Here is a 12,509-nt window from a genome sequence, read left to right on the forward strand (position 1 = left end):
GTTCAGAGCATAAGCAATGATGACTGTCCACCCGATTAAATCATATACGTCTACATATTAGTAACAGCATTTCCTCCAGATTTAATCATGCACACAATCTATTTTTTTTTTAATTACATTTCATTCATTAAACTCAACTTGGTTGGGTTGATGTAAGGTTTGGCTGTGCACACAACATCACACAAAAGATGTGGTGAGTGAAAAAAATAACTTGAGAACTTGTTACACCTTAACAAGCAGGCCCCTCACAACCAATCTGTCTATCAGTACCTGGCCAAACCTAATTACTTAGGGCTGGTAAATCATGATTCAATTGCTTGCATCTGAAAAACTCCTAATCAATCTGGTCACATGGTACTCTTGAGCCTGTATATAAACCTGGATTGTCAGAGTGCTTTAGTTCTTTGCCTGCCTGCCTGTTGGCTGGTCAGCATGGCACAGCATAGCGCTTGTTTACCTGCTTTGCAAGCAAGCCAATAGCGCTTTTGGCTTATGGCATTTGTAAGCTACATCTTGTGCCTTGCTTTGTGAGCTAGTCAGTAACAGCACATGTTACATTGCTTGCTCCATTGTGCACTTGATGTAGATGGTATGGTTATATTTTAACTTCATTAAGGAAAACATTTGGTATTAATCCCCACTAGATTGTGTTCATACATGCTCAGCTGATATTTCTCTCATATTGTGGTACAGTACGGCATAGACTGATACATAAATTATAAACATCATACATGTTTTTGGCAACTGTAAACACTATTTTAAGAGAGCAGTTTGACAAACTGATGTCAGGCGCAGGGTGTTTCAGTCATGGTGGAGGATGGGAGGTGCTAAAGTATTTCATTATTCATTATTCATAGTTTGGCTAGCTCTAATGTTGCTAGCGGACATTTAGCTAGCTCTTAACTTTGGCGCCAACAGGCTTACAACACTAACTTGGCATGTTGTAACTTCAGAACAAAATTATATTCAAAATGTGTTCGTTTCTAACAAGAAACCAATATTCAGTTATGAATACATCGGGCTATTTCAATCATCCCTCAACGAAGGCAACATGATTTAACCGTTAGACTATGCTAATTGTTGCTAGCGAACCACCTCATCATGCAGCGCTAGCTCTTTCAGGTGAAGAGGCCGGCGCAAACAATCTCTGGCCGGCGGGGAAGCACTCCCTTCGGCCCTCCTCCAGAAACCACTGATAGCTATGTTGCTAGCGGACATTTAGCTAGGTCTTGACTCTGACATGGGTGTTTTGGCACCACTGGACAAGTTTTATAGCTCTTTCGGAGCAAATCTATATTGTAAATTTCGTAGAGTTTGTTTCTAACAAAACACAAACTTTCCAACAAAGTTGTGAAAACAACCTAGGGCTAAGTTAGCATACTGGTAGTTATACTAGTGGCCTGTGGAGGTATGGTCTGAAGACAGCGGAGGTATGGTCTGAAGACAAATTCATTGCAAATTACCATCCTGAACAAGAAACTGTTTCGTTATTCACTGTATATTTGGCATTGTCTTGAAATTATTAACGAAACATTGAAAATAAACAAACTTACCTCACAAAGTGTTTGAATGTCACCAATATCTCAAACGGCTTTCCTGCAGCACCAAGATGGCGGCTTTGTCAGAAAATTGAGAAGCAGAGTTACGTACTTGACGTTGAGCGTCAGACCTGCGTCAGTTACCAATCTCTTAGTTCAGAGTCATGAATAGAAAAGAGTTGTGTATATCCCATTGGCATACGTGGGCAAGGGGCGGGGTCTATTTTCCGTGTCATGGCTCCTCCCTGTAGACTTCAAGAAGTTCCATATCCGGAAGTGGGCCCCGTAGACTTTCGTTTGACTGTCGACACCTTTCTCGGTAAGTTGATAAATGGGAGAACAAATCGAAATGTTTTCTGTGTTTCAGTATCCGTTGTCTAAAGTATAGCCTTCAATTATGTAATTGCATGTGGTTTGCATGAAAATTGCGATGTCGATGTTAAAGACGAACGCTGTTTAGGAATGAATAACCACTTCTGGTAGCTTAAGTTAGCATAGTGGCTACGTTACAATCCTATACAATGCGCTACTATCTGTATCATAAACGACTGTGTTTTCTACTTCCCACATTCATATAACGCCATATTACCCGTGTACATTCGTGGTTTGATCTTCCCAGCTATTTGAATGCATGTAGCTGCATGTGGTTAGCGTAGCGAGTAAGCATTTACGTGTGGATGTGTTGGCTAGCTACAAAAATTACAATTGAGTCCCGAATATTAAAGTACTGAAGTTGATGACCCCAGGTAGAGTAGAGAGTAGACTTTTATTGTCACTATACAGATATAGCGAGATTGTGTTTAGTAGCAACCCACAAATGCCCACAAAATAAAAGATTAAACAGTAAATAAATAATATATAAAAATCCATAAAAATCCATGTGCATGTCACAGTATCGATAGTCCTGAAGTATTGAGGGGGGGCAGGTGACGTATTGCGTTCAAGAGTCTAATGGCAGTTGGATAAAAGCTGTCCTTCATTCTCGTAGTGCGGGCACGCAGAGTCCTAAAGCGCCTGCCAGATGGTAGCATGGTGAAGAGCCTGTGACCAGGGTGTGTGTGATCTTTAAGGATGTTTAATGCTCTGTTTGTGCAGCGTGTATGGTGGATCTCCTCAAGTGTGGGTAGTTGGCACCCAATGATTCTCTCTGCTGTTTTAATGATGCGCTGTAACATCTTCTTGTTGTCGTGTGTGCAGCTGGTGTACCAAGATGTGATGCTGTATGTAATTACTGATTCAATTGTACACCTGTAGAAGTTAGTGAGCAGATCTCGTGGTAGCTGGGCCTTCTTTAGAGTGCGAAGGAAATATAGCCTTTGGGATCCCTTTTTAGCCATTGCAGAGGTGTTGGCGCTCCATGACAAGTCCTCGCTGATGTGCACACCCAGGAATCTGAAGCTCTGTACAACCTCCACTGGCTCCCCTCCGATGTTGATGGGTTGGTGGTAGTGGTTGCCCTGGCCACACCGCCTGAAGTCCAGGATCACCTCCTTCGTTTTCTTGGAGTTCAGGGCCAGGTTGTTGTCTTGGCTCCAGCGTGCCAGCTGCTCCACCTCCTCTCTGTAGGCCGTCTCGTTGTTGTCAGAGATCAGGCCAATCACGGTTGTGTCGTCAGCAAATTTAATGATGGTGTTTGTGCTGTGCTTAGGATCACAGTCATGAGTGAAGAGGGAGTACAAAAAAGGGCTCAACACACATCCCTGCGGCGCGCCTGTATTTAGGGTGATGGGTCTTGAAAGATGTTTTCCCATGCGTACAGACTGAGGTCTGTTACTGAGGAAGTCCAGTATCCATCTGCAGACATGGGGACTGAAGCTGAGGTTGTACAGCTTAGTGGCCAGCTTGATAGGGGGAATGGTGTTAAAAGCGGAGCTGTAGTCAATGAACAGCATTCGCACATAGCTGTTTGGTTTCTCCAGGTGTGAGAGGGCAGTGTGAATGGCCAATGAAATGCCATCCTCTGTAGATCTATTCGCCCTGTAGGCAAATTGATGCGGGTCGAGGGATGGTGGAGTGATGGACTTGAGGTGTGCTAGCACCAGTCTTTCAAAACATTTCATCACAATAGGTGTGAGCGCTACAGGGCGGTAGTCATTGAGAGACTTGATGGCCGCCTGCTTGGGAACAGGAACGATGGTACTGGTTTTCAGACAAATGGGGACTGCAGCTTGTTTCAAGGAGATGTTAAATATCGTCGGCTTGCTACCAAAACTGCCTAAGTCCGATTTTGAGGTTTTTGGAAAACAGGCAAAAACTAATCGCCAAAGGGGGCGCCAAACATCAGTGGCGGTTCTAGGAAATCTGAGACCCTGGGCAAAGAGCAATTGTTAGTCCCCCCTAATAATTTTGGTCAAAGGAGATTTTTGCAGAACTTTACTCCCCTACCACATCTGCATCATCCTGTCATCATGTCTGTGCCATTGGTCCACTACAAACAGTACCTGTCTAAGATGTTAATTTATTTTCTTTATTTATTTTGAGTGAAGCTGCAAGTCAAACATGAAATGGCTCCTAAGGAAAACAAAACACTTTAAAATAAATTATTTGATGCAGCACAACAAGACCAATGCACTGCATATTATTTTGATAGTTATACTATTCTTTTTTATTTTTATTCCAAACTTTAATCCTGAATGACAAAAGACCAACAAAGGTCGGCGTCTGCACCTGCACTTAACACCTGTGTATTGCTTGGTGCGTGCATTCCCAAAAAGTAGTAATTACTCAAAATAATGGAATAAAAACTTTAATCCTGGAAATGGTGAATAATTGAAATATTTTTTGTAGACCTTGTAACAATCTAGTATGCTGGTAAATCTCATGTCTACCAACAGATTTTCACAGATTTCTTTTACTTTCGAACACTTTCAGTCATATTAGCTTTCAATGAAACTATTATTTACATTCTCACCAGATTGCCGTACCACACAGAGTAAGCCATGCAGTGGCCTCCAATCTCCATGTTGAGGTCCCATCAGTCATGGAGGAGGATGAAGGGGTGGGGCACTTCTTTTGGTCCTTGTACCTCCTCACGAACTGTCTCCTCCTTGTGTATCATCTTTGATTCACTTCTGCTATTTTCCATGCTCATAGAACTGCCCCACCCTCCCAACCTTACCCATGACCGAGGTAACCTGGTCATAGAACTGTGCCCCGCCCACTTCAACACCATGACCGTGGCATTCAGAATATAGTATAGAACCACTACTGGATCCTTTGTACATTGGAGTTAATTATTCTACTGTGTATGCAATAATTCATTGCACTAGTGATATCAACCCAATGCCTTTCAAGATCTACATAATAAAATATTAGATAAATGTATGAAATAACAGATTGTCATAAGAGGATGGAGCCTATGGCAGTCTTTTATACACCTGTGATATTATCAAATAAAGCACATGATTAATAATTGCTCAATTCTATTTAAGGCTACAATCATAAATTAATGTAAGGCTACAACCATTGTGTGTTAACCAGATTATCTCAGACAGATGTCTAAGGATGAAGTTTTGAAACATGGCCATTGTCTTTGAAGAGAGAGAGAGAGAGAGAGAGAGAGAGAGAGAGAGAGAGAGAGAGAGAGAGAGAGAGAGAGAGAGAGAGAGAGAGAGAGAGAGAGAGAGAGAGACTCTTAACAGATGTAAATAAACTGTTTCTTGCATAAAAAAAAAAATACCCAAGTCATTCACATTGGCAGAATAATTGTGCACAGGGCCCCAGGATGAATAGATAGGGCCCCCATACCACCTGCCAAGATCATAATAGGGCCCCTACCCCTGCCACCTGCAGGAGGGCCCTAGGCCTACAGGCAAATGCCCTCCTTGTCCTCCCTATAGCTACGTCCCTGGTCATTCATTTTCTCATAGGCAATGTGTGACTTTATACATACAGATTTTTGACTCTGGTGACTGTTGTGATTGATCAATGACCCTGGCGGAAAGGCAGGGTGATGCAGCTGTGGTAGGGGAGTAAGTTTATGCAAAAATCTCATTTCGACCAAATTCGGACTTAGGCGGTTTTGGTAGCAAGCCGACGATATGCAGGTAAAGACTGCACTTAGTTGGCCTGCACAGTGCTTTAGGACCTTCCCAGGGACCCCGTCTGGTCCTGGTGCTTTGTGAGGGTTAATGCTGCTGAGGGCTCGCCGAACCTCGTGCTCGCTTAACACCAGGCCTACATGTGGTGCAGTGTCTATCAGTTCAGTGGGGGGTGGGGGATGGGTCCCTCATCCAACCCTGCAAAAAAGTTGTTGAGGTCATCAGGGAGAATTGGATTGTGAGAGCTGGGAAGACAGGTGTTTGTGCTCTTGTAGTTGGTGTAGGATGTAATGCCTTGCCACATACGTCTGGGATCAGAGTTCACAAAGTGCTGTTCTATTTTTGCTTTATAGGAGTGTTTAGCTTCCTTGATGCCCTTCTTCAAGTTGGCCCTGGCTATGGTGTAATTTGATTGATCACCAGAGTGAAACGCATCGTCTCTAATTGCCAGCAGGTTCTGGACTTGACTGTTCATCCAGGGCTTGCGGTTTGGAAATGTGTAAATGGTCTTGTGGATGGTGACATTATCAACACAGAAGTTAATATAGTCCAGAACTGTAGATGCATATGTATTTAAGTCTGATTGATTAAAAAGTTCCCAGTCAGTGTCCTCAAAACAATTTTGCAAACGTTCAATTGCTCCTTCAGGCCAGACTTGGATGACCTGGCTAGTGGGCTTTGACCTGGCGATGAGCGGCTTGTACGCAGGGGTCAAGAGCAGAGGGGTGTGGTCGCAGCTACCGAGGTGAGGGGAGGGGGATGCTTTGTATGCGCTGGCTATGTTGCAATAAACAACGTCTAATGTGTTCTTTCCTCTGGTTGGAAAATCAACAAACTGATGGAATTTAGGCAGAACTGACTTAAGATTGACATGGTTGAAGTCACCTGCTGTAACGAACACGGCGTCGGGGTGAGAGTTTTGCAGGTCGCTGATGGTGTCATAGAGTTTACTCAATGCAATCTTTGCGTTCGCTTGGGGGGGAATGTAAACAGTGAGGAGAAACACCGCGGTGAATTCTCTTGGGAGATGAAACGGTCTGCACTGCAGAGAAATAAATTCTAAGTCCGGAGAGCAATGTTGTTCAGTGATGATAACAGAGGTGCACCAAGAGTTACTCACGTAAGTACACACACCTCCTCCTTTCCCTTTTCCGGAGTCGGCAGTTCGGTCCGCCCGGTAAACAGTCCATCCAGCAATCTGAATAGCAGAGTCGGGGATGTTGCCGCTTAACCAGGTTTCCGTAAAGAGAAGAGCACAGCTGTTCCACCTCTTTGTTGAAATCCTAAGTCTCAGCTCGTCAATCTTGCTGGTAAGAGACTGTGTGTTAGCGAGGACCAGGCTGGGGAGTGGAGGTTTGTTTGGGCAGTTCTTCAGCCTCTCACGAATGCCGCCTCTCTTTCCGCGCTTCTTCCTCCGCCGGCGACGGTGAGATTTGCGCCGGGCGATTATCCATGCAGGCACCGTAGTTCTGAGTAGTTCCTCGGGGATGTCCGTGGGTGGTGGGGGAATAAAACTTTCCAGTCGGATATCGATCAGTTTTTCCGGACTGTACACTGCACATGCACTTACTGATTGTAAACTGACACTATATCTAAGTAAAACAATATTAAAAACTACAAAATAGAACAAAAAGTGGCATTTGTTTTGGGAGCTCCGGGCCGCTGCATCTAGATGCGCCGCCATGGCAACCAGGTATTTCAGAAACCGAGAAATATATATTTCTGTTGAGTAAACCATGGATGTTTGCTGAACGGTTGCTGAATAGTTTGCTGAACAATTTTGAAGTTGGCTAGTCGAACTACTATGCACAGTCCGTAGCCAGATGTGCACCGCATTGACAATGCGCCGTATACCTGTATTTCTCCTTTTAGCTCTGTGAAATCAAATAGTTTCTGATTGATTTGAATGAGTGGTGGATTAATGTCTATTTTTTTTGTCTGCCAGTCTATCATTTTACTTCACTGATGACCCCTGAACAGATTGTCAGTGCCCTTCCCAACTTCATGTGTTTCTTTATTTCATTGCTCTTCCTCATACAGCTTGCCCCCACACTCACAGCTTGGTGTGTATATTATAACAATGTGTTTCTTTATTTCATTGCTCCAGGTGTGTCATGTTCACTCATCATTCACAGATATCCGGCCCTTCTTCATACAGCTTGCCCCCCTCCCCTCATTCACAGCTTGGTGTGTTGCTATCATTACTATGTGATTCCTTACTTCACTGATGACCCCTGAACTTCATGTGTTTCTTTATTTCATTGCTCCAGGTGTGTCATATTCACTCATCATTGACTGATGACCCCTGAACAGATTTCCGGCCCTTCTTCATACAGCTTGTCTTCCACCTTCACAGTCATGGTGTGTATATTGTTATTACAATGTGATTCTTCATTTCATTGCTCGTCTTCATGCAGCTTGCCCCCCTCCCCACATTCACAGCTTGGTGTGTTGTTATTATTACTATGTCATTCTTTACTTCACTGATTACCCCAGAACTTCATGTGTTTCTTTATTTCATTGCTCCAGGTGTGTCATATTCACTCATCATTGACTGATGACCCCTGAACAGATTGTCAGTGCCCTTCCTAACTTCATGTGATTCTTTATTTCATTGCTCCAGGTGTGTCATATTCACTCATCATTGACTGATGACCCCTGAACAGATTGTCAGTGCCCTTCCTAACTTCATGTGATTCTTTATTTCATTGCTCCAGGTGTCATATTCACTCATCATTGACTGATGACCCCTGAACAGATTGTCAGTGCCCTTCCCAACTTCATGTGTTTCTTTATGTCATTGCTCTTCCTCATACAGCTTGACCCCACATTCACCGCTTGGTGTGTTGTTATTATTACTATGTGATTCTTTACTTCACTGATGAACCCTGAACTGGGGTGGATTTCTCGAATCCGACCAAAATTAGCCTTCGGACCAAGTAAGTCCGAACGAAGTCCGACACAACAACTAACCAACAACTATGATTTCTCGAAAGCCTCTAACCAACAAAGTCCGAGGTACGAAGTAAGTCGATGAAATTCCAACCAAGTAAGTTCAGACGCACGACGAAGTTGTCAGAAATGCTCGGAGTGTCTTGCCACAGCTCGGGTGCATTTATCGCAAAGCAGTGACGCTGTACCACACAGTGCCTGTCAAATTCAGTAGGCTAATTACATCTATCAAAGTCCACAAATCTTTGTCAACACAATCATGTCCCCGACTTCACCCCTCTTCAACTGCAGTTACCAAATGCGACATTACAATCCACCATGTGTTATTTTTTACTTAGGTTTTGCATTTAATGTTTAATATTGTACGCTATAGCCTACCACTAATTTGGAAGCACGGTTGGTGGGTGAGTGGTTAGAATGTCGGAATTCCATACATGTTTGCCGTTTCCTTATCGGAGGCGTGAGTTCAATCCCCGGTGAATATAGCCTAGGCTATATAATAACCACCCATCACATCTTTTTTCCAGAACGGCAAGCGAAGTCATTCTCACGCTCATGGGCAACGCAACACTTTCAACAGGTCATGGCCAGGCAGAGTGCAGTTAAATGCTGCTTGAAATGATAACTGAAATTACGCTCGAGAATTAATAAAACATATCAGAATGTTTATTTAATTTTCCAGTCTGCACGCGTCTTTACGCGCAACGTAAGCTGGTGGAACTGCCATTATTGCCGTTGTACATAAAGACGCGCAGGAAGGGACCTATGGAAGGGGCCGTTAATGTCTGTAAACATGGCACATTCAAAGTCCTTCAACGTCGGAAAAGACATGTTAACACAATCATATCCCCAAAATCCACCCCATTAAATGCAGTAACCAAATGTCGGTCTACACATCACCATCAATGACTGAAGAGCAATGGGCGGTGAATGGTAAGCGCAAAGGCATTTTCAGTGTGACAAGATTTTTATTCCCTCAGTAAGATAGGCCTACATTAAGCGCAGGTGCCTATTCCTCTGCGCAACTGTTTATCCAACCTCTGTGTGTGTGCGTAAAGTGGCCGATCCACGCGTGCTGTTGGGCGCGCTTGTGGAGCTCTGGCATCCGAGAGTCTTTGCCTCGCAGCCACGCACGCAGTCACATTAAGGCCAGACTAGGGCAGTTGCATAATGTCCATTTTTGAACTTGTTGTAGCCTACGATGTAGTTTGGAGTTCTTGTGGACTAAGGCATAGCCTACAATGCAAGGAAAACAAGAAGGATCACCGCACACTGGTGCCGCCTTAAAAAAATAGTGAACAGCGCATTTCGCAATGGCAACGTATAGGCCTACATGTATTTCCATGTAGCCTATGCTTGTTGGAGTTTAATCAAAATATGCTATTGGTTTTGTTATGTGTGGAGATATGTTAGGTAAGCGATTAAATACTCTGCATTCATGCTGCTTTTGGTGTGGGTTCAAATCCCTATGGTAATAAAACAGGGTTCTTTTTTTTGGCGCAGCTTTGATTGATCGGAGCTCGTGAAGCACGATAGTGGAACATAGAATTTCCTATATTTATATTTTCCTATATAATATTTTGACAATATTTTTTCCCCTATTTGAACATTGTGTTGGTGGGTTTTTTTTTTTCAGCCCTGTTCGTAACATGACTAGACATTTGGTGTAGTATGGGTCAGAGGCGTGTGCACTTGGTGGCAGTAATCGATCGATGTTGCTTGAACTCTGCCTGAACCCGCCCCAAACCACGAGCAAGAGTGACGTGCTTCCCAAAACAAAGGTGAACTAGCTAACCATGCTATTCGTTCCAATTCCGACAGTAGTACTAACGAACAGCCCCTACTTCGTTTTGCAGCAACACCTGAGTCGTTCGCTCCAGCATCGGACGAACGACTAACTACATTACTTGTAAACATTGGGACTTTGTAAGTCCGAACGAAGTGTTCCAGAAACAGTTTTGTCGCACCTGGGTCGTTAGTTGCTACCTTAGTTAGCAACGAAGGTTTCGAGAATCTTAGCCCTGGTTGTCAGTGCCCTTCCTAACTTCATGTGATTCTTTATTTCATTGCTCCAGGTGTGTCATATTCACTCATCATTGACTGATGACCCCTGAACAGATTGTCAGTGCCCTTTCTAACTTCATGTGATTCTTTATTTCATTGCTCCAGGTGTGTCATATCCACTCATCATTGACTGATGACCCCTGAACAGATTGTCAGTGCCCTTCCCAACTTCATGTGTTTCTTTGTCATTGCTCTTCCTCATACAGCTTGCCCCCACACTCACAGCTTGGTGTGTATATTGTAACAATGTGTTTCTTTATTTCATTGCTCCAGATGTGTCATGTTCACTCATCATTCACAGATATCCAGCCCTTCTTCATACAGCTTGCCCCCTCCCCACATTCACTGCTTGGTGTGTTGTTATTATTACTATGTGATTCTTTACTTCACTGATGACCCCTGAACAGATTGTCAGTGCCCTTCCTAACTTCATGTGTTTCTTTATTTCATTGCTCCAGCTGTGTCATATTCACTCATCATTGACTGATGACCCCTGAACAGATTTCCGGCCCTTCTTCATACACCTTGTCTTCCACCTTCACAGTCATGGTGTGTATATTGTTATTACAATGTGATTCTTCATTTCATTGCTCGTCTTCATACAGCTTGTCTCCCACCTTCATCTGGTTCTTCACTTAATTGCTCCAGGTGTACCATATTCACTGATAATGATATTTGTTGTTCATATACAGCAGCATAGACCCCTTTTACAGTTTTAATTTTCTGTCTATTTCAATGTTACACGTTGAGTATGACCGCTGCATGTCTGTGTTGTTGACAGGCACAACACTCAGGAGTGCTGTGAGTTGCATGACACCTGCAGAGGCTCCATACTACAGACTACTACTACTCGGTACTACAGAAACCGGATCACTTGACAAGCCTGTGTCCTGTTTTGGCCTTCCACACTCTGTAGGATTGCATAGGCTCCATTTCTTCTCCCACATCACCATTCCAAAACAACTCCAGATGTTTCGTTTGTATTATGGCCAGTTTCTTTACATCTGTTACACTACCTGTGTTTTGCACCCAAAACTGGACTGCTCTATCTGTTTCTTGTTTTTTATCATTATCACTTGCATTGCTGTAAATATGTTCCATTAGCTCAGTTTTGCAACTATGAAGTGTACAGTTTTGTTGTTGTATTACTGTTACGCTGAGCAAAAAGAAACCTCAAACCTTACTCTTAGGCCTATGTGAATTCTTCATGCTTGTCATGCTCTGTCAACAGTTTGATGCTTACAAAGCATTCCAAGTGTCTGTGTGATGTTCTACCATTATGCTATGCCTTCACACAGTTAATAACAAAAGGTATACAGTATTAAAAATGCATATTCACACTAGGTTATTGTCTAACTTGGCACCATAGCAGTGAGCATCCAGTGTATTTCTGTGTTCAAAACATACATAAATACATTAAAAAAAAATTAATTGACCCACTCAAGTACTGGTTATACAGTTGTTGTCTTTTTTTAATTATAATTTATTTAGTCCACATGACAGATCCATGGCCCTGCTCCATGCCACTGATTCAGAGTCGTGTGTAGGGACTACACGTCTCTGCCCTGATCCTCTTCACTCTGCCTGCATGCAACGATGCATGTTTTTGGCAGGTCTGATGCAGCCTCATAAAGGCTAAAGCTGGCCTGCGTCTCACTGCTAGAGATCTATAGACATACAAGTGTATGTGATTAGTTTTTAACGAATTAATATTTGTAGTGTAAATAATGAACACAACGCTTTAACGATTACAGTCAGAAGCTACCAAGAAAGTTAGCATCTCATAGGTAAGTGGCGGGCTCCTGGCTAAGCTAATGGTGATTTCCCTCAAAACGTGATAAAAACACACCAGTTCTACGACAGTAGCGTGTAAACAACACAGTATTTTATATCACCTAGATGTACTAGACGAATT

General features: G+C 43.2%; 1 long non-coding RNA gene across 2 annotated transcripts; it reads left to right on the forward strand.

Annotated features, from left to right (window-relative positions):
• Nucleotides 1-1,694: 1,694 nt before the first annotated feature.
• Nucleotides 1,695-11,777, forward strand: LOC134444515 (uncharacterized). 2 transcript variants are annotated; one of them, XR_010033986.1, is made up of 3 exons: nt 1,695-1,857; nt 11,053-11,143; nt 11,376-11,777. It is a non-coding gene; the product is annotated as an uncharacterized LOC134444515 (long non-coding RNA). The 2 variants fall into 2 exon arrangements; XR_010033987.1 differs by lacking the exon at nt 1,695-1,857 and having other exon boundaries at nt 10,928-11,143.
• Nucleotides 11,778-12,509: the final 732 nt, after the last annotated feature.

Source organism: Engraulis encrasicolus, unplaced genomic scaffold (assembly GCF_034702125.1).
Source record: "Engraulis encrasicolus isolate BLACKSEA-1 unplaced genomic scaffold, IST_EnEncr_1.0 scaffold_58_np1212, whole genome shotgun sequence".
NCBI classification, from domain to species: domain Eukaryota; kingdom Metazoa; phylum Chordata; class Actinopteri; order Clupeiformes; family Engraulidae; genus Engraulis; species Engraulis encrasicolus.